Source organism: Leopardus geoffroyi, chromosome B3, assembly GCF_018350155.1.
Source record: "Leopardus geoffroyi isolate Oge1 chromosome B3, O.geoffroyi_Oge1_pat1.0, whole genome shotgun sequence".
NCBI lineage: Eukaryota > Metazoa > Chordata > Mammalia > Carnivora > Felidae > Leopardus > Leopardus geoffroyi.
In genome coordinates, this window is record NC_059337.1 from 66,655,528 (window position 1) to 66,679,273 (window position 23,746).

A 23,746-nucleotide genomic window follows, 5' to 3' on the forward strand; every position below is an offset into this window, starting at 1 on the left:
ACTCTGGGCAAGTTAAGCACTGTCACATGTCTTGGCAAGGTTTACTGAACTTTAGGTTAATTCCTACAGCTGTTTCTCCCCCTCTCACCTAAATTTTGTTTTAAACTTATTGCCTTGTCTGCTTCTTAATAGAGCAGGATCATTTTTCAGAGGTAGAGCTATTCTCTTCTTTCAAGTTACATTTTTATGAAAAGGAAAAAAGAAGAATCCACATCAAAGCCCTTATGGGAGAGACCACAGGTTTTCTGCATGTGTCTTCTCTAGTATAACAGTAGTCTGATACCAATCCTAAAAGATGAATTACTTAAAAGTTACACTTTCCATTCTGACCCCTTGGATTTAAAGCCAACTGTTGTGTCATGTGTCTTTAATCTGAAATCCACAGCGAGGACCAGAATTTACATTCATTTGTTTTCTGATCTAGGGAAGAAGGGAAGGGGAAGTTACACACTTCTGTTCTGAATGTTGCTTCTCCTTTGGATACTTCGGTCATGCATCTTTATTCAACTTTTTAAAAAAATCATAAATAAGCAAACGTAAGTGGTTCTAATTTTTTTTTTCAGAAAAATTACCTACAGAGTCAGCTATATGTCTTACCTACCTAAGACTTTACTCTATTTGGAAACTAAGAGACTAGGCAATTTCACAATGTGCCAGTTTGGGGCAAGAGCTTTGTAATAAGCAGATGCTCCCAGAAATAGAAGATGAAGTTTGCAAGACCAAATACTATTTTTGCCTCTTTAAAGAAAAATCAGGAGATTCTAAAAAGGAGATATTCTAAGACTTCAACAACTAAAGGAAATAATGGATTAACAAGTAAAGGAAGATTTTTGAATCCTGAAGTAAGTTGGGTTTTTTTGAAACATTTATTGAATTACCTGAGCTTTCAAAAATATACTAAGCTTGCACAAAGCCAAATAGTTGGATGAAAAGAAACAATGAGGCACTGTCATAGGATTGTAGAGCTATATATGGAATTTGTATTAGTGTTTAATGATGTTATAATAAAAGGACTAAATGAGAAGTAAAATTCATATTGCTTAGATTTTTTAGTGAAAATTTTCTGTGCAGCATTTTAATTTTTAATAAATGTTTCTTTGGGAAAAACCAATTAGAACAGTTGGTTTATTGGTTTATTAAGGAAACCTAGATCTGTTATTTAATAGAAAAAAAAAATCACTTGACAATTTGGAATACCTGGATTGTGGTGGCAGTATTTCCAAGAATTATGATTATGGATCAGACACTGAATTTCTGTGAGTCTCAATGTTCTTATCTGTAATATATCAGTTTAGGCTCCAATCTGTAATTTTATAAATATATATTTTCTGAATATATATTTTCTTTTTTTTTTTTTTAATTTTTTTTTCAACGTTTATTTATTTTTGGGACAGAGAGAGACAGAGCATGAACGGGGGAGGGGCAGAGAGAGAGGGAGACACAGAATCGGAAACAGGCTCCAGGCTCTGAGCTGTCAGCCCAGAGCCCGACGCGGGGCTCGAACTCACGGACCGCGAGATCGTGACCTGGCTGAAGTTGGACGCTTAACCGACTGCGCCACCCAGGCGCCCCTGAATATATATTTTCAATGAATACCTCATTAATACTGTGATTATAATCCTGATTCCAGTTTTTCTCCCTTAAATCGTGGGCCTAAACTGTATGTTTTAACACAAGGAATGATTTTATCCCCCTCCCCTCCAAAAAAAAAGAAAAAAAAAAGAAAAAGTAAAGAAAAAGAAGAAAGAAAAAGAAAAAAAGGAACTCTCTTCAAGTGTACTAAAAGCTCAGAAGCCAGATGTGGTTTGTGTAGGTATTCATTATGAATTTGCTGCAAATTATAATTATAGAGACAGCCAAACCCAAAGGCACACTTTAAAACAGAGTAATAGGGTCATAGATTTAAGTGATTCTGAAAGAAAAAGACTTCTTAAGAAATATTTAAATGTCTTCATTATTTTAGCTTGGTAAAATGGTAACACGGATTAGGAGGAGTTCTCCTTATCCTTTTACCTTGACGAAAACTTCTGTCCCATTTCGTGGAGTCTTAGGTCAGTGTGTGAGGTTCACTTTGTTCCCTGGGGGGCACGACACATCAGAGGTTACAACAGCACGCTAATTTAAAATGAGCTGGGATTAGATCTTGGTTTGGCCATTTGCTAAATATTTCACCTTGGAAAATTTAAACTTTCTGAGTCTCTTTTCCCTCATTCAGTTATGAATTTGGACAATAACACCTACTTGGTAGGATTGTCGTTAGCACTGGAGATAATCTTTACGTGACACAAATTATATATCCAATAAGCCAGAGATGTTAGTAATATTATTAGCTGGAGAGCTCACTCTGTGTGTCCTTTCAGTGATAATTGGAAAGCCCTGGAGATTGTTGATCAGGGTTGCATGAATAGGGGGCTCAAAGACAAGAGGCACTATTTGTATGGGGGATGGCTCAAGAGCAGACCCCAGCAGCAAGCTTTGGGGAGAGCTTAAACCGTGAAAGGTGGAGAGATGCATAAAGTGCAAATAACTGAGTTATTGTAATGACTCCACTGTTTTATTGATAGCTGGCTCCAGGAGGCTGGCTTCGTTGTTGGAGTGGGAAATTGCTTTATGTCCTTCGTATCCAGATGGTACAGTGAGACAGAAAAATACACATTTTAACATAGTAACTTTTATTTTTCTAATATTACAAATATCGTGTGCGTGTACAGTGGATGTTTATGTTTTCTTTCCTTCCAGGATCCTTTCCACTTCTTCTGCAAGATGCCCTTGAATATCTTTTAGAAAATAAATTGCCCTCCTTCCTGACTTCAGCTAACTGGCTTGCATGAGACTGATACCACACTCAGCTGCTGGAGATGACCTCGAATGGTTTAAGCCAATCAGCATTAAATTACATCTTTTAAGGGGGAATGGGTTTGGACTGGGAGCTTGAAAACCTGTGAGTCTTGTTGGAGTCTCAAGACTTTTGCTTGGAATTCTGGGGCTTGGATGCCATTTTCCCTTTTGGACTTGAAGGAAGAGGTCTAGAACCTTGAGAGTTGCCAGAGCCACCTTGGGATTACCAGGAAAGAAGATGCCCGAGGAAAGAATTAACAGCACAAAAGCAGAACATAGAAAGGAAAAGGTAAAATAGATACATTACTTTTAATGTGAGTTAGCTAATTATGCAAGCACATTGACAAATGTTAATCTTGTTCACTATAATACTTCATATAAGCTAGTTTTGGTTAGATTTTCTGAAACTTTGTAAGATGCTCTTAGGATACCTATTAATTATTGAAAATTTAGAAATAAAGAGAAAAACATACATTCTATTTATAATTCTAAAGTCTACAAGCATCATATTATTCATGTAATATATACATGTAGTCTATTTATTTCATTTTAATAGTTTCATAGTAATCTATTGTATGGATATACCATAATTTAACCAATTTCCTACCTTAGACAATCAGATTATAACTCTTTTCATTATTGTAAACAGTGTTGTAATGAGCCTTGTAGTGAAGGCTTAAGAAATGTTTTTAAATATTTTCAATAGGAAAGATTCATTAAATTGACTTCCCAGATCCACGTGCTTTACCTGTTTTTAAGCTACTGGTAATTTATGTGCCTCCCAGATGATACATACTAATTTATACTTCTAATAATGATTGTAAATTCTTGCAGTCAAACAACATCAATGTTACTATTAGAAATTTGTTAGTATGGTGGATACAAAGCGCTAGCCGTAAGATGCGTCCCATACATAAACGTGTAGATATGGGGTAGAGTTTTTGCAGCGTGCATCAAGATTTTTGTTCTCTTAAAAGCTGTGGGAAGTTTGAATTACGGGCATATTTACATGGAGCTGCAGGATTAACTAGACTGGTGATCCATTTTAGTTGAACAGATGTTTTGTGTGTTTTTACTGATTTATTGTTTATATTAACTCTTTTTTCTTGCAAATTTTAATTTAAATTTTAATTAGTTAAAATACGGTACAATATTGATTGCAATCGAATTCAGTGATTCATCACTTACATACAACACCCAGTGCTCTTTAGTACCCATCACCCATCTAGCCCATCCCCCACCCACCTCCCTTCACCAACCCTCAGTTTTTTCTCTGGCTTTAAGAGTCTCTCATAGTTTCTGTCTCTCTCCTTCTCCAGCTCCCATCGCATTTGTCCATTTGTTTTGTTTCTTAAATTCGACATAGGAGTGAAATCATATGGTATTTGTCTGTCTCTGACTGAATTAATTTCACTTAGCATAATAGAGTCTAGCTCCATCCATGGCATTGCAAATGGTAAGATTTCATTCTTTTTGATGGCCGAGTAATATTCCATTACATATACCACGTCATCTTTATCTCATCAGTCATCAGTCAACGGACATTTGGGCTCTCTCCAGGGCTGGCTATTGTTAATAGTGCTCTTATCAACAATGGGCTGCATGTACCTCTTCGAATCTGTATCTTTGTATCCTTTGGGCAAATACCTAGTAGTGCAATTATTGGATCATATGGTATTTCTATTTTTAACTTGTGAGGCAACTCCACACTCTTTTCCAGAGTGGCTGCACCAGTTTGCATTCCCACCAACAGTGCAAAAGTGTTCCCCTTTCTCCACATCCTCACCAACACCTGTTGTTTCTTGTGTTGTTAATTTTAGTCATTCTGACAGGTGAGAGGGGTATCTCATCATGGCTTTGATTCGTATGATGGCTTTGATGTGATTTCCCTGATGAGTGACGTTGAGTATCTTTTCATGTGTCTGTTAGCCATCTGGATGTCTTCTTTGGAAAAGTGTCTAGTCACGTCTTCTGCCCATTTCTTCACTGGATGATTTGTTTTTTGGGTGCCGAGTTTGCAAAGTCGTTTTTTTTTTTTTTTTTTTTTTTTTTTTTATAGATTTTGGATACTAATCCTTTATCAAGTATGTCATTTGCAAGTATCTTCTCCCACTCTGTAGGTTGCCGTTTAGTTTTTTTGATTTACATGAACTATTTTTAAAGGTAGAACACTTCAAAGTCAGAGAGTGTAACAGAAATGAAACAAAAAGTTATTCTATACAGTAGCAGCTGGGGGTTTATAACCGAATATGATACGGCTTACCTTGGGAGAATAAAAGATGTGTGGAAGCTTTTAGCAACGCATGGTTCTGTGTAACTTTTTTCCCAGTATCTTTGTTCCTGTTCAAATAAAGGTGCTCTTTAAAGGTCCTTTGGAAAAAGCTGATCTAGTTACTTGAAACGTTGCATTTTCTAAGACCACAACAGACATGATTTTAAAGATTCTGAGCCAAAGAATGGAAAGAAATATGGTGGAAAAAAGTGAACAGGAGAAAAGGAAGATTCAGAGTAGCATTGAATGATACGACCCAATTGTGCCTTGAAGTCACTGTGTTCGGCTGAAGAAAGTGTGCAGGTCCTTGTTTTCAAGCCACCAAATTTCCCTGTCTCTAAGGCTGAGTGATTGGGGTCACCACAGTGTAACACTTCAAAATGCTCATCTCGTTTGGTTGAAATATCCTCTTAGAAACTCACTAATTCTTTTGGGTCAGGGTTAAAGTACATATGACAGCACTGTTACTGACCAGAGAATTATCAGACCCCAAAAGATGTAATTGCTAGCAATGTGAGGGGCTGCAGGAGATAGAGATGATTTTTTTTTTTTAAATCCCATTTCAAAAATGGCTATACCTTTCTCACCTTGACAGGGAAAGTAGATCTTCTTGAAATGCTTCAACTGGCTGCTTTGTCTGGGTGACTATGAACACCTGAAGACAAAAACCTTCCCGATCCCTGTAGCTGTTTCCGTTAACTCCTTGAAAACCAAATAATGTGTGCGCTCAGCTGCTGAACTGTTTTAATGAGGTGCCACTGATTTTAATGGGGCAAAAAGATGGATGATTTACACCAGATGTCCATAAGGGCCATTCGGGGATTGCTTTGCTGGACACATAGTACATCATGTTGCTCGTTGAATTCTTAAGGGGTTAACTTGACCTTTCCCTTTAACACAGCACTAAAAATAATGTAATTTCCATTCTCAGTGTCTCTTTTATTTATATAGAAAAGCTTCATGACAAACCCATCAGGCCTCTGAGAGCAAGTTTCTCATTTATGTCTTTGCCATCCATAAACCCCAGTGGGTGATTTTGAAAGTGAGAATAGACACTGGTGGATGCTTCACTCATGAGCATGAACCGGGCTTTTATTATCAACACTTCAGGCATTGAATCATTCCAGGATGAAAGGTATTATTTTCTGAAGATTGCTGGTCAGTGTTGTATGCCTCATCTGTGAAAAAGTATTTCAGCTCAGATAATCAATACTCTTGCCCCTTGAAGTATGAAAATAAAATTTAAAACAAAGAGAATGAAACATAAATCTTCTTTGAAACATAACATCACAAGCATTATGTAACATTATTGTTCCTTATTTTCCAGATTTTGGTGGTAATATATGCTGCACCATTTAAGTTATCAAATAGTAAGATATCGTAGAATTTATAAAATGGAAACTCGACTGACATTTATCAGGATTCTCACTTCAGAACATTTTCTGCTTAAAAACGGGGAACCAAAGTTCTGAGTGTCAACGTTTTGCCTCTTGCTTGGGCCCAACAACTAGATTTGCATTCTACCCTTGGTCCTGATGCATTGCTTCAACTCCTCATAAAAATAAAAGAACTTATTTATTTGCCGGTTATCCTGGCCTTTGCATCAAGAAAAGATTCATCTTTGGCTGTCTATTTCCTTTGAAAATCAGATAGTAGAATGGATTGAAAAAGAAATTCAGAAACTCAAATGCTTATAACCATCATCCAACTGTGCAGGCACATTGTAGGAGATGTAAAGGTTGACCAAATGATAATCCATTACTTCTATTTTTGTTTCTTCTACTGTGTTTTTAGGGTTTACCTATCAGTTTGGACTCTGGATGAGGAATTTCTTATTGCCTTCAAAGTAGTATAGCAATGTCCACGTAGCCAAAAACAACAACAACAAAAAACCATGTTTATCTTGTTGCAATTTTGTCTATTAAGATTTTTTTAGGGGGCGCCTGGGTGGCGCAGTCGGTTGAGCGTCCGACTTCAGCCAGGTCACGATCTCGCGGTTCGCGAGTTCGAGCCCCGCGTCGGGCTCTGGGCTGACGGCTCGGAGCCTGGAGCCTGCTTCCGATTCTGTGTCTCCCTCTCTCTCTGCCCCTCCCCCGTTCATGCTCTGTCTCTCTCTGTCCCAAAAATAAATAAACGTTGAAAAAAAAAAATTAAAAAAAAAAAAAAAAAAAAAAGATTTTTTTAGGTCTAGGTATTCTTTTGTGATGCCTCGATATTTTTTTTTAATACGGAACAATTTATAATGAGATTGTTTCCCTAAACATCTTGTACAAGCAAAATAAAATAAAAAAATACCCCGCTGAGGACCAGATATCCCTCCCTTTTTCTTTCTCTGATATTATAGATTGTAGGTTTTTGTTTGAGGGCTAATAGATTTCTCTTTTTAGTCTCAATGTAGTATTTACTTCTTTTTTTTTTTTTTAATTTTTTTTTCAACATTTTTTTATTTATTTTTGGGACAGAGAGAGACAGAGCATGAACGGGGGAGGGGCAGAGAGAGAGAGGGAGACACAGAATCGGAAACAGGCTCCAGGCTCTGAGCCATCAGCCCAGAGCCCGACGCGGGGCTCCAACTCACGGACCGCGAGATCGTGACCTGGCTGAAGTCGGACGCTTAACCGACTGCGCCACCCAGGCGCCCCTGTAGTATTTACTTCTAATGGGAGTTTGCTAGTTAACCAAGCACAATGAACTACTTCACTTTTTAAAAAAAAATTTTAATGTTTATTTTTGAACAAGAGAGAGAGCGCTAGCAGAGGAAGAGCAGAGAGAGAGAGAGAGAGAGACAGAGAGAGAGAGAAAACACAGAATCTGAGGTGGGCTCCAGGCTCTGAGCTTTCAGCACAGAGCCCCATGTGGGACTCAAACTCATGAACCGTGAGATCATGACCTGAGCCGAAGTTGGATGCTTAACTGACTAAGCCACCCAGGTGCCCCAGAACTCCTTTCACTTTTGCTCAATGTATTACTTCACTGTTGAAGTACAAAAACTTTTCATTATGTTAGCAATCTCATTTCACCAATTTCTTGTTTGTATTCAGATGAAAAGAATATGAACTTTGTTACCAATTATATTTAGTGGCCCTACTGTAATTTTCCTATCTTTGGTATCACCTATATCTATGTGACCATATAATGCTGTGTTAATGCAAGCTAAAGTTTTGCAAAATTTTGCTTTATAGGCCTAAACCTACCTCCATTCCTTGTAAAATTTTGATCGGATTGTAAGTATACAGTAACATTAAGTACAAAAGTGACCCCGAATGTCCAGATGACCCTGTATATTCACTCATCAAGAGGTAGGGACCCCTTGAAACTGGACTGGCCTTGTTAAGCTGTAATTTTTGTTTTCAGTAGAATGCAATAGAACTAATAACATGCCTGTTCTGAGTCTAAGCCTCTAGAAGTCTTATATATACGTGTGTGTGTGTATATATATATATATATATATATATATATATATATGTACGTATATGTGTATATGTATATATGTGTATGTATATATATACACGTATATATACACATATATACACGTATATATACACATATATACACGTATATATACACATATATACACACATGTATATGTGTACATATGTACACATATACATATATATACATAAATATGTATACATATACACAAATATCTGTTCTTTCACTCCTCTGCCTATACCAAGAGAGTACACCTGGAATAACCTGCTGGATGATGAGATCCACATGGCTCAGTCACCAACATTGTCCCATCAGCCATGTTAGTGAGGCAAACCTAGACCAGAAGAACTATCCAGGTGAATCCAGCATAACGGGTTAGAACCCCAAGCCGGTGGGTTAGAAACACACAATATCATAATCCAAGCACAGTGCTTCTTAAAGCTTATTTATCATGTGTTTTGCTATATTGCAATAGCTTTAGATTCAAATAGATTTGGGTTTAAATAAACTTAGATTCATATGGCTTCCAAAGAAAAGACTGGACATAATTGTACTCAACATTGAACTACCTATATGGTATATGGAGCTTTGGACCCGCCTGAACCTGTTGGCTTTTGCTCTACTGTGCTCTCTTCTGGGTTTATAATTTATCTGCCAAGTAGACTCTTTTAAATGACCGTGTATCGTTTTCTCTTCTCTAGAGTCCGTTATTAGTGTCCACAAAGGGTTAGTAAAGACAAAGAAGGAAGAATTTCCTTGCAAGCCCTTCTTATTCTTCAAGTAGTAATTCCCAGTATTTTATAATTAAAACAGATTGTTTTCTGCTTTTGGTTTTGCTGTGTTATTTTTATCCATACACAGCTGTGTGGTATCCTTTTTATAAAATTACATGAACTAATATCTGGAAACATATTGAGAGCACTGGACAGTTTTTGATATTGAGTAAGAAACTCTCGGTTGTCACAAACTTCTATGGGAGAAGTATTTGGGAGGCTGAACTACTCAGTGTTACAGGGGCAAACAACGCAAAAATTCCAGTTTATTAAGCAAAAAATGAATTATAACAATCCTCATAATGTTAATTTATCCCCAAAAGATTTCCCTGACTAGCTGGATAAGGAATATCTAACTGCTTTGCACTTCTATAATAGGTCTTTGCTCCCATTTGTTTTGGAATGTGTTGTGAATAAGAAGGAGTTTTAAATTATAAGCAGTCAAGAAACAAATGTCTTTTCCTATCTCTTTTGCTATCTAACATTCTCATGTACCATTTCCCTTCCAAATTTTCTTATGTTAAAGATAAAAGCTTCAGGAGCAATGACATCATTTCTGTGCAATCAAAAAAATGTATTTATTCTCTCCCTAAAAGAATAGCAAACAAAATCTTATAATTGACTCTACCATACCTCAAGTCTAAGAATATTAGTCTTATCTCTTTGAATCTTTTCACAATCTTTTTTTTTTTTTTAACTTTTTTTTTTTTTCAACGTTTATTTATTTTTGGGACAGAGAGAGACAGAGCATGAACGGGGGAGGGGCAGAGAGAGAGGGAGACACAGAATCGGAAACAGGCTCCAGGCTCCGAGCCATCAGCCCAGAGCCTGATGCGGGGCTCGAACTCACGGATCGCGAGATCGTGACCTGGCTGAAGTCAGACGCTTAACCGACTGCGCCACCCAGGCGCCCCATCACAATCTTAATATTATATACCTCATGATTAAACTATGTTTAACAAGCAATGTATTATCTTTAATAATGAAGGAAAAAGGAAATGGCTTAAGTAACTGCACACATGAATACCGAGAAAAGAAATCTGTGTAGAGGCCACAGTCCTTGTTTATAGATTTGTTGATGAGGACTTAAGTGCCTATAGCTTTTGATGGCACTGCTTCTTTGTGACGCTAATACAACTTTCTGTGATGAGAGAAGTGTTCTACATCTGCACTTTCCAGTATGGTGGCTGCTGGCCACATGTAGCTATTGAATGTTTGAAATAAGACTAATGAGGTGAAGAAACCGAATTTTATTTGTTAATTAAATCTTAAATAGACACTTTTTAGACAATATAGCTTCAGTAGTCTTTCATTTACTTTGACCCACATCTAGAAATACCTGAAGGCACTCCAGAAGATCACTTGGCTTCTATTTCTGTTTAATACTGGTTTGAGTGTCTTCTAGGTCCTCTTAGACGATATAATTAGTTTGTTGTAAGGTGTATGACACATGATAAATCTACTCCAATATTTTTATCTCCCTAATACTTAGGATTTTATCTTCTATTTAAGTCAAGAGACTTAGGGCATTTCATCCTAATTTGCAGTGAATCTGTCTTATAATTTAGCTACACTGACTAGGTAATCAATTAATATCTACTTCCAATTACTCACATAAGCAAATTTATTTCATAAAGTAATATCAGTTCAAAATCTGTTTCCTCCTCCTATTACAGTCTGAATCTATTCCCACATATACTCTCAAACATCAGATATCTCCAAATATCAAATGTCTCAAAATAAAGTAGCAAAGCTCCAAAATTCACTTGGGGTACAGCCTTTTTTTGAGTTTTATTTTCTGATTTCTCTGTGAGAACTGCTGGATTGCAAATTTTTGTTTGGAAGATGGTAAAGGAGGGATGCATGTGTGTGGTGGCTGGGGCAGTAGGGCATGTAAAAAAACAGATTTCCTCTTAAGAGATCACCACTTCAGAAAAAGCGAGTAATGAGTCTCCAAGGAATACTGGACTTTAACTGTGTTTAACTTGCATTCCAACCCATGTTTCTCTCCATTTCCTTGAAATGCTCTTGTCTGAATCCCATTCTGTTACCAGTTTCATTAGTAGTCAAGATTTTTATTTTTTGCAAGCAACAAAAACTGGTCCTGATAAACTTAGACAGGAAGAAAGTTTACAGATAACAGAATCAACTGAATGGCTGGAGGAATAGTCAAGGTTAAGGTACAGTCAGGATCCCATGACCAGTTGCTAGTGTCAACATCACTGGGCATTTCCTGCCAAAGCTGCTGCTTCTGTACCCCTGGGCACTCATGGCCATGTCATTGAACTCTCTCTCTCTCTTTTTTGTAATGAACATTTTATTTAGAATGGTTTTATTGATGAAGGGATACAAACGTTCGATCCTGAATTGTTTCTATATTTTTGTTTTTGTTTTTTGATCTACGAAAGTTCTGTTATTCCAATACCATTTCTTGTAAAGACTTTCCTTTCTCCATCAAACTGTCCTTGCTTCTTTATCAAACAAAGATTGGATGAATGTATTTGCGTGGACCCACATCTAGTCTCTCTATTCTGTTCCATTGATCTATGTGTCTACTTTTGTTCAAGAGTACCACACTCTCTTGATTACAACAGCTTAGAGCAAACTTTGAAGTTTCGGAATGTCAGTCTTCCAAATTTGTCCTCCTTCCTCAGTATTATGTTGTCTATTCTTGGTCTTTTACCTTTCTGTATAAACTTTAGAATTTGCTTGTTGTGTCTGCCAGGTAGCTTGCTGTGATTTTGATTGGGATTGTGTTAAATATAGGGGTCAAGTAGAGAAGATGAATATCTTGTTAGAGTCTTCTAATGTAAACTTGGAATATCTCCCCATTATTTAGATTTTTAAAATTTCTTTAGTGGTTTGTAGTATTCTGGATGCAGACCCATATATATTTTTAGACTTATATCTGTGTACTTTAATTTCTGGTACTATTGTGAATGGTATTTGGCTTTTAATTTCAAAATTGAGTTGTTTATTGCTAGTATATAGGAAAGTAACTTTTGCATATTGTACAAGTCCACTGTAGTTATTATTCTTGTTTCTCTAGTTCAGGTGCTTCTTCTTACTGGCCCCCAACTTCTTTTGAGATTTTTCCTTTGTCTTGGTTTTCAGTAATTAGAATAGTACATACCTCTGTGTGTGTGTGTGTGTGTGTGTGTGTGTGTGTGTGTGTGTGTTTTGTATATATCCTGCTTTGTGTTCTCTGAGCTTCCTGGATCTGTGCTTTTGTGTCTATGATTTGTTTTGGAAAGTCCTTAGCCACTATTACTTAAAATACTTTTGCTTATTATCTCTTTTATTTATTTCTGGTGCCCCAATTATGCAAATGCCACACTTTTTGAAGTTGTCTCACAAATCTTACATGTCCGTTCTCCTCTCTGATGCCTGCTGTTCTCTTTTTCTCTTTGCATTTTAGTTTGGAAAATGTCTATCAATCTCTCTCCATGCTCTCTGATTCTTTCCTCAGCTCTGTCATGTCTACTGAAGAACACATTGAAGGCTTTCTTTACTACATCTTTTTATTTCTAATTTTTTTTTATTTCTTAGTGTTTCCATATCCCTGCTTATATTGCTTATCTCTTTTTTCATGTTGTCTACATTTTCTGTTAGAGCACTGCACATATTAAATGGGTATTGAGGAGGGCACCTGTTTGGATGAGTGCTGGGTGTTGTATGGAAACCAATTTGACAATAAATTTCATATTAAAAAAAAAACAAAAAAATGTGATTGCAATTATCAGAGTCATATTGGAGTCCGACTCTAATACTTTTGCCTCTTCAGACTGTTTTCTCTTGTCTTTTGACATACCTTTTCATTTTTTGTGGGAAGTCTGACATGTTGAGTCAGGAGTCAGGAACTGAAATAAGCCTTTAGTGTAGGATTTATGTTAATCTGACTAGGACGTGGGTCATGTTAATGTTTTTTGTGGGGTCAAAGGCTTCAGATTACTTTTCTGTCCTTCTTTGTGTCTTTCCATGTGACTTAGGGCTTCCCTAAGTTCTCCTCCTCAGAGAGAGTATGTGTCTTGCAGCTTTTTGAGTTGTAATCTGTTATTTTATCTCTGTGGTTGTGAATTGTGGGGGAGAGGGAATATTCTATATTCTGCCAGTTATCTTTCAATCAGTTAGTGGGCCTGTGTCCCAAGGCCATGGCCCTCACAAGTATTTCTCCACTAGGATAGCTTTTATCCTCTGCCCCCTATTCTCTTCCCTGGCTGTATCAATGGGTGATATGGGAAGGCTAGAGTGGGAAGAATTCCCTTCCTCCATCCAAAAAAAGGCTCCAGCAAAGTCTTTTCTTCTGGAAAGTGGGATTTTGTTATGGGGAAGGCTTCTGGAGAATGCTCTGGATGTATTCCTCAATGATCTCTCTTCTCTTCTCTTTGCCAAAGCCAAGAGGGAATCTTTCTCAGAACTCTACCATGAGAACCTGATACGGTTTCTGGCGGCAAAGCAAACAAAAGTGTGGGAGCTTCCCTAAAACTGTGGCTCCTACAAGTTTCTCACTTTCATAGTAGCCTCAGACCCAGTCTCTGGCAATTGGCCGAAATTGTCATTTAAGTTCCTAGCAGTTTATGGCACAACCAGCTTCTGCTTTCTAGGCAAGCAGACCTCAGCTGTGATGATTTGGATGTGCCTTCAGATTTTGGTGTGGCTGTTTGCCACAAGACCTTAGTTCTCTGGTGGGTCTGAGAAATACCCCTGATTTTCGCTTGTCCAGCTTTTTCTTGTCGTAAGGACAGAATGAAGACCCCCAAGCTTTTTTCCAAGGCAGAATTGAAACCACAAGTTCCTGATGGAACTCTTGGATCCACTGAAATAATTTCTAATGTTTTTGACTGATCTGTCACTTTCTCAATATTCATAGTTCTCCCTTTTAGCAGGCTTCTCTAACAGCAGAGAACTAAGCTGTGCCTCTCACATGCAAGATCTCTTTGAAAGAGCAAAACTACCTTGTGTCTGTGTGTACCAAATATGTGATGCCGTAATTTGAAGGCTGTTTTTCCAATTGAGTGTATACCATTAAATTTGTGTAATTAGAATTCTAGGTATCTTATACATACTGAGTGGTATTTTGGAACATTTAAGATGTCATTCTCCAACCTGAACAATCTTAAGTTGCTTGTCATTTCTTTTAGGACACAGGCCAATGTTATTCCCTGATCTGGTCCTACCTCTATGTGGCCTCATTGATGATGCCTCCCTCATTCAATAACTTCTACATTAGACTATGTCTACCTGATATATACTTTTACAGAAACGTGTATATATTTTGGGGGGCAATATTGCATCTGTAATAAGTTATTAAATTATCATGTAATTCTTTCTTTGATATCTGCCTCTCCCATTGAATATACATGCCAGGAGGTCAGGCACGGCCAGTCTTGTTCACTGTTGTATTCTTTGCACCAGCAGAATCTTGGAAGACATTTTTCATGTGCATGAATTATGAGTGAATTCAATCTTCATTTTCATTTCATGGCAAAGTGAATCCTTGATTTGGGCTTGAGGATGAGAAGCATAGAGAGGCATGAATGACACCACTAGGGGTTCTTGAGAAAACTAGGAGCAAGAATTTAATTTGAGTAATAATATATAATTTCTCCCCTTGAGAAACCCAGAAATATTTGTAATATTTTATTTTCTGCAGTTTTACAGATGTGGGCATGACTTGCTTTCTTTGGATACCCAAGCAAAGGATAAACTGGTGAATTCAGGGATGCTCAGCTTAAAACAGTAGTAAAAATATGATTATTGTTATTATTGACTAGCTAATCTTTTCTCTTTAAGTTTCTCAGTGATAGCAGTGAAGCGTTTGAAAAATTCCTCAAAACCACTGACAACAGAATGATTCTCTGGGTGAGTTTGGTGATCACATTGAGTCTCCTGAGGTCATTTTAGGACTTCAAATTTGAAGACGGCCTTCAGTGACCACTTCTGACACTTCACTTACTTGTGGGGTGAGCTGTAGCCACACAATTATCTTCTTAATAACACCTAACATAAAAGGTTTATTAGGTAGAGATTTAAACTCATTAAACTCATCAAATAATTACATGGTACTCAGTGTGTTCTCATGTACTACCACATTCAATTTTCAAAAGAATTCCATCGAGTAGGCATCTTTTCCATTGTTCACAAATAACAAAACTGGTTTAGGATGATTGAGTAACTTAGCCGTGATCGTAGAGTTAACTTAGTGCCACAGACAGGGTCTGAACCTGTTTTCTGACATCATCGAGGTTGTAAGCCTCATTTTGTGAACAGCTTTGTGGTCATTGTCAGTACCCATGGCAGTTTTGAAATTATTTTCTTTTTTTTGGCACTGCTTTTCACACTTAAATCTCTTTAAAGATTGATAACATTACACCTGGTAATTCATTAAGCAACTACACAAATTAATACTTTTTGTGCCAGATTTTATAATGATTTTCTGAACCTCAGTCCAAAGAAAGAATTCCCTACCCCCAACACCAAAGTTCTCAAAAAAATGTACATTAAACAAACAAACAAAACACCCCTGGAAATGTGTAGGATATCAAAGTTCTTAAAGCAGCTGTTATGCATAGAAAGTGAGCACACTTTATAGCAGTTTTTAGTATCTGTTCCAGCTGCAAATGTGCAATATAATCTGAAAATTATACAGAGTAGTATTCATTTAAATGTGTAAACTTTATTGACAAGAAGACAGCTTCAAAAGAAATAGCAAGAGCACATTGTGTCAATTTTGTTTGAAGGGATTTCTTGGTAAATAAGGGCAAGAACAGAGCATGATAACTTATATGACATTCTAAATTGCATTTCAGGGCATCCAGCCAATTCTGCAACTTGCATAGCATGAATAAGAAAGCAATTTGGTCTAATTAGAACACAAGACAATCTTAATAAACATGTTATGTATTGATATTCATATATATGATGTGAATGTGTATTATTAGATACACTTGTTACACACACACTCGCACACACACTGACACACAGAGCTTGTTTTTGTTATAAGAAAAAACAAGTGACAATGCAGGTGATTCTGGGCAAACCATTAACGGAAAAAATGTGAAGTTTATTCCCTACAGGAACTAATGCCCCACAGTCCACTTTATATATAACTATTTTCACATTGAGAAATTTACCTTCTATTAGTTTAGCAACAAGACTATTTCCCCTTGTGCATATATTAAGATAATCATAATTTCTACTTAGTGTTGCGAATTATATCACTAGGTTTTTTCATACTTGGATACGGTAGAAATAATGTATTATCTATTCCTTGAAAACTACAGAATTCACCTAGAAACTAACTGAACCTGGGTTTTGAGGTTATTGGTCTATGCTAATTTTTCGTCTTGTACCACTTTTTTTTCAGAGGTGTATTTATTTCCTTTGGCTTTCAAACATATTAGCCTATACATTTTTTGATATTTTCATTATTTTAAAAGTCCTTTTTTAAAATCTGGAGTAGTTTTCTTTATATAATTTGAATTTCCTTTATTCGCATGCTCTCTTTTTTGTTTAATCTGTCTTACAAGAGGTTCATCTTATTTTAAGTACCAGCTTTGTGTTTTATGAGTATTCTCTATTGCTTTTTTTTTGTTCTGTATTTTATTGAGTTTTCTTTTATCTTTATTGTTTCCTTCTCCTTTGTCGTTTTTAGTTTTGTTCTGTACCTATTGTTCAAACTTTTTGATCAGAATGCTTAGATCCATTTTATTTTGTCTTTCCAATTTTTCTGCATTATGTATCACAGATTTTGGATTATGTAGTTTTTACTGTTTAATCTTAAATATTTTATTATTTCTTTTGTATTTCCTTTTAAAGACAGAGAAGCACATTACTTATGTATCATATATATAGAATTTTTAGCTAGTCCTTTGTTAATTTATTGTACTGTCTTCAGAGAATATGACCTACATGATTTCATCCTCTGTAATTTATTGAAGCTTCCTTTATGGCTAAATAGAGGAACGATTTTTATAAATGTTATATATATATATATATATATATATATATATGTATATATATATATATAAATGTTATATATATATGTATATATATATATATCAATGTTATATATATATATGTTGTAAAAGAAAACATACATTCTCTGTTTAAGTGAATACATTTTTTAAATGAATATACTTTTTTTTTTTTTTTTTTTTTTTCAACGCTTATTTATTTTTGGGACAGAGAGAGACAGAGCATGAACGGGGGAGGGGCAGAGAGAGAGGGAGACACAGAATCGGAAACAGGCTCCAGGCTCTGAGCCATCAGCCCAGAGCCCGACGCGGGGCTCGAACTCACGGACCGCGAGATCGCGACCTGGCTGAAGTCGGACGCCTAACCGACTGCGCCACCCAGGCGCCCCATGAATATACTTTTAAAAATACAATGGTTTGGCATTATAAGCTGATTATTTATTCATTCATTCGACCATGTCATGGTTTCCTTTGCTGTACAGAAACTTTATTTAAAATTTTAAATTACAAAATAGTTAACCTACAGTGTTATATTAGTTTCAGGTGTAAAATGCAGTGATTCAACAATTTCACGCATCATCCAGTGCCCGTCGTGAAAAGTGCCCTCCTAATCCCCATCAACTATTTCACCCAGCCCCCCAACCACCTCCCTTCTTAGTCACTGATCACTGATTTATTCTTCATAGTTAAGAGTCTGTTTCTTGGGTTGTTTCTCTTTTGTTCCCTTTGCTTATTTGTTTTGTTTCTTAAATTCCACATGAGTGGTATCATATGGGATTTGTCATTTTCTGACTGCCTTCTTTTGCTTAGCATTATACTCTTTAGCTCCATCCGTGTCATTGCAAATGGCAAGATTTCATTCTTTTTTATGGCTGCATAATATTTCATTGTGTATATATACCACCTCTTTATCCATTCATCTATCAATGGACACTTGGGCTGCTATTGTAAAAAAAAAAAAAATGCTGCTATAAACATAAGAATGCATGTTTCCCTTTGAATTAGTGTTTTTGTATTTTGGGGGCAAATAGCCAGTAGTGAAATTACTGGATTGTAGGACAGTTTTATTTTTAATTGTTTGAGGAACCTCCATACTGTTCTCCAGAGTGGTTGCACCCCACCATGAGTGCCAGAGGGTTCCCTTCTCCACATCCTTGCTAACACCGGTCATTTCTTGTGTTGATTTAGCCTCTTTAAAAAGAATATGTTAAAATCAACAACAACAATTGTTTTTTTCTACTTCTACCTGTGAATTTGTTAGTTTTTGCTTTATATATCTTTATTTTTTATTTATTTTTTTCAACGTTTATTTATTTTTGGGACAGAGAGAGACAGAGCATGAACGGGGGAGGGGCAGAGAGAGAGGGAGACACAGAATCGGAAACAGGCTCCAGGCTCCGAGCCATCAGCCCAGAGTCTGACGCGGGTCTCGAACTCACTGACTGTGAGATCGTGACCTGGCTGAAGTCGGACGCTTAACCGACTGCGCCACCCAGGCACCCCTATATATCTTTAGATAATAGTGTGAGTTGCAGACATGTTAGTTTCTCTCTATGTAGCACCTCTTGCATTTGGAGTGGTGTTTTTTTTGGCGGGGGGCGCTTAAAGTTCTCTTTTGTCAGAAATAAGGATTATTACCTTAGCTTTCTGTTTGTTTACACTTGTCTGACACATTATTTCCATCCTTCAGCTGTCAACTTTTTCATATTATTAAAGTGTGTACCTTGTCAGTGCTTCTCAAAACAGCTCTGGTGAAGGACCAGGTTTTCTAAATTTACTATTCTATTTCCTTGTACTTTTGTTAAATGCAGTAAACATGGTTTTCTAGAATAGAAACTGAAACAGAGTCATACAAAATACATGACTACCTTTTAACTATTAAACTCAATAGACAAGAAATTTCCATGTCAAATTTCTATAAAACATTTTAAATGGCCTCTATTTCTTCACTAATTTTGTCATAGGATGGTAACAAATAGGTTACAGACCAATATTATGCTTCAGAACATACTTTCAGTAGCCCCATTGTAGGCAAATATTGTTAGATCTTAGTTGGTTTTTTTAAATCTGTCTTAATTGGTGATCTTTCTTAATTGGTGAGTTTAATCTGTTTAATTTTATTGTAATTACTGTTAAGATTTATTTCTCCTACCTAATGTCCTATTTTTTATTTACTGTTTTTTTTCTCACTATGAATATAAACAGTATCAATTCAGACTGATACGTGTAAGTTCTATTTGTAATTCAGATACCACAGTAATTTTGCTGATGCGATATTTCTGAAATAGTGAATAATCTTGGGTAAAATTCTGAAAAAAAACCAAAGCATGTTGATTCCTTGAAACTATAAACATATCTTGAAATTATGCAGAAATACTTGGTTTATAAAAAGTTATATTCTGGCTTAGATAATTACACAAATATGTAGTAGAATATTAGCATGTCATTTAGAAAAGAAAAATTAATTTTGTGGGATTTTTCTGTGTATTATAGAACATGCATTATCTCTGGCTTCTGCCTCTGAAATGCCAACAGTAACTCCCCATTATTGTGGTAATCAAATATACCCTCACAAATTTCCAAAAGACCTCTTTAGGGAATGCATTACTTTTATTTAAAAAAAAAAGTTTTAATGTGTATTTATTTTTGAGAGAGAGAGAGAGCAGAGAGGGAGGGAGACACAGAATCTGAAGCAGGCTCCAGGCTTTGGGCTGTCAGCACAGAGTCTGATACGGGGCTCAAACTCAAGGATGATGAGAACATGACCTTAGCCCAAGTCAGATGCATAATCCACTGAGCCACCCAGGCACCCTTGGAATGTGTTACTTTTATTGAAAACAGTAGCCCTGAGAGGTGGCATGGAACTTGAACTAGATCAATTGCAGTCCTTCTCCCACAATATCAGACAGGCACTGTGCAAGCTGTGAGGACCATTGTGGAGACATCAGTAGTATGGTCTCTGCTTCCTGGAATGGTTAGTTTGTAACAAGACAGATTAAAACTGACACACAGAAGGAGAAGCAACAGATAGAACTAGACTACACTGATATTTCCCTGCTTCCCCTCCACTTAGTGATATTTCTTTCTTTTTTTTTTTTTTTTTTTTTTTTTTTTTGCTGTAGCTAGTTCTGGTTGGGTTTTTGCTACTTGCTACTAAAATAATCCTAAATGAATCTAGGTACTTATTTGTGCATTATTTTACATTATGTATAATCAGTTATTGTTATATCCTGGAAGGAACTGAATAAAAGAGATGTTCAATAAAGGCAAAAGAATAAGACTAACAGCAAACAGAAAGTCATTTTTACGGTTGTGATAGATTAAGCTCTAAAAATAAATTCCCAGGAACACTTAGTAGGTGAAGATGAATGTTTGTACCTGTACTTTTATTTATTTATTTATTTATTTATTTATTTATTTATTTATTTATTTATTTTTTCAACGTTTATTTATTTTTGGGACAGAGAGAGACAGAGCATGAACGGGGGAAGGGCAGAGAGAGAGGGAGACACAGAATCGGAAACAGGCTCCAGGTTCTGAGCCATTAGCCCAGAGCCTGACGCGGGGCTTGAACTCACGGACCGCGAGATGGTGACCTGGCTGAAGTCGGACGCTTAACCGACTGTGCCACCCAGGCGCCCCTTTCTTTCTTTCTTTCTTTCTTTTTTTTTTTTGTACCTGTACTTTTAAAATGAAAATAGATTTGGTATAGAAATTGTGTACTAATTTTAAATAGTAACCAAGAATAGGTATTCAAGGATGACTAAAACATTATATCTGTTCCATGTAAATTCTTTTCTTGAAAATGGAAAGCTAGAGCATTTACTTCTCACACAAATTTTAATAGGTGTTATTAAGTGCTCTCTGGCAAGGCCAGTGTTTTCATTGGAAGTGGCTGCCTTGTTATATAGTAGATGCTTCTAGGTATGATACCAGCGTGTATCAGAATTTTGTCTCGGATCCAACTTTGGTATGGATATTCTTTGGAAAATCTGCAGAAAAGATTTGCGTTATAAAGAATGTTTCGTTACATAGAGATCAGCTGTAAAACGTGTGCTAGAATGTCTAATAATGCACCCCTTCAAAACAAGGAAATGCTAAAGAATGGTAAATAACTCTATGTCTTGTGTTGTTTCTGCAGTAGAGTATGGTGCACATTATCTCTGGCTGACAATCAACTGTAGTTAGAGATAGAGGACATGGATATTAGGATTTAAGGGGGAGGGAGGAAAAAAGATGTAGTGGGATAATCATTTAAAGGAAACTTAGGAATAAATTTATAACATATTCTCACTTTATGTTTTTAAAAGTCTGTAATATTCAGATACATGTAAATGTTGATTTGTGAAGACTGCAGAGTGAAAAAACAAAGGCTGACATATTGATTGCTTGGTTAATTTCCATTTATCCTTTTTCCTTTTACTGAACTTGCCCTTTATTGCTGAGAACCAGCCGTCTCCCAGCTCTTCCCTGGTCTCCTGACCCATGATGATTCTCCTGACTTCATTTGCTGGTCCACTTAGCCTGGATCTGAAGGTCAAACTTTAAGAATTGGCACACATAGGATCAAAAGAAAAGTTACATAAATAATATGTATCAGAGTGGGGGCTCAAAATCCAGCACTCCTTGCTGCCAAGGCCTTTGTAACAGCTGCTACTACTGCCCTTTCCATCCTTAATGTTACGATGTCTTACAGACTCTTCAAAAAAAAGAGCTGAATGTCCATTTTTATCTTTTTCATAGAGCAGAATAAAACATCTGACCTATGATAGGAAACAACATATTTTAGAGTAAGGGAATGATATTGTCTGGTTTTTTTTTTGAATGCACACTTTATTAAGATTTTTTTTTTCATTTTTTTTTTCAACGTTTATTTATTTTTGGGACAGAGAGAGACAGAGCATGAACGGGGGAGGGGCAGAGAGAGAGGGAGACACAGAATCGGAAACAGGCTCCAGGCTCTGAGCCATCAGCCCAGAGCCCGACGCGGGGCTCGAACTCACGGACCGCGAGATCGTGACCTGGCTGAAGTCGGACGGTTAACCGACTGCGCCACCCAGGCGCCCCTAAGATATTTTTGATGTTGATTCATAATCAAGAATCTGACTCTACACACGTATGCACTCTTCTTATTTACCCGGAAATTTATTAATACTATGAAATGAAAGCATTGGATGGTAGAAAAAATTCCTTCATTTGTGCAGCAATTGTTTGAGACATAGAAGGACTAATATTCTTAGAATATTACTCAGTAATCTTTAAATGCTTAGTAAGTAAGCTTTTTAAACAGGAACAAAAACAGGAGTACTGTAGGATTTATACACCTTAAAAGTAGTAAAATGGTTGGCAATTATCAAATTTAATTATTGGAAAGCAAAGCAAATAATTTTAGTATGAAATTTGATGGGAAAGTACTTTTTTCCTTTTATCAGATCATTTGCCTCTATCTGATCCAATGAAAGCACCTCCTCTTTTCTTCATTGTGTGTTACACAGGCCTTAAAGTCTTGAAAAAAAATCTGCAATTCTTGAATACAATCTGTAAGTTACGATCTCATTCTTCAACAGTGTTAAGTTGCAGGATGCATTTCAGTGTTTTGCTAATTAACTTCAGCAATTTTATTGCTGTTATTATGGTAATATACAGTTATTTATAATATTGCATTATAACTCTATTTGTTGTTAATAGTCAGAAATGATATAGATCAATAAAACTTCTATATTGTTGGCATGTCTGCATTATTTAACATGTAATAAGTTAGGAAAAAATAATAATGGTGAAATATTTTTGATGACACACCCCTTTCTTCAAGAGATATGTTGGAAACTCTATGTCAGAAACCAGAACCCATGTTTCGGTCATGTAAGATTAGAGTAGAAAAAGCTTTCAGGAGTAAATGTTAGGAAAATTAAAGTGTCTAATGAGACTGGCAGGATGACCAACCCAACTGTCTTCTCATCTTTAAATTTCATGGTATCTTTTAAATGGATTGCTATATCTTATTTCCAACAGTTTTTAACTAGTTTGTTTCCAAGCTACTATTGAGCATTTAACATTATAGATAGAAACATCATCAGAACACTTGGAAACAGCACCCTTGACAAGGCACCTGAGTTTGTAAAATTATTTCCTGCGATACTGCATATAAACGAAAAACATGAAATAAGTAGTTGAAAATCTATCTAAAGTATGTGATTAACATTGACCAATAGTATGACTCTTTCGATTCCAAGATTTTAATCTTATTTTTCAGTAAATAGTATTTGTATCTGGAATCATCTAGACAGTCATCTTAACCCTCTACTTTGTTCGAATCAGTGCTACCTTAATATATTCACCTGTGTGTGTGTGTGATCAAAAACAAAGCTCCTTGCAAATATTCTGAGAAAATCTATCCATCCCTTTGAAATAGTCTTACTTGAATCATTTTACCCTGGAAAAATAATGAGATAGAA

General features: G+C 36.2%; 1 long non-coding RNA gene across 1 annotated transcript in view; it reads left to right on the forward strand.

The window, feature by feature from the left end:
• The first annotated feature begins 428 nt into the window (after positions 1-428).
• Positions 429-23,746, forward strand: part of LOC123583208 — a 101,110-nt gene continuing 77,792 nt past the window's right edge. The window contains exons 1-2 of the long non-coding RNA XR_006704779.1: positions 429-842; positions 2,740-3,127. This is a non-coding gene — a long non-coding RNA (uncharacterized LOC123583208). The remainder of the gene's footprint in view (positions 843-2,739; positions 3,128-23,746) is intronic.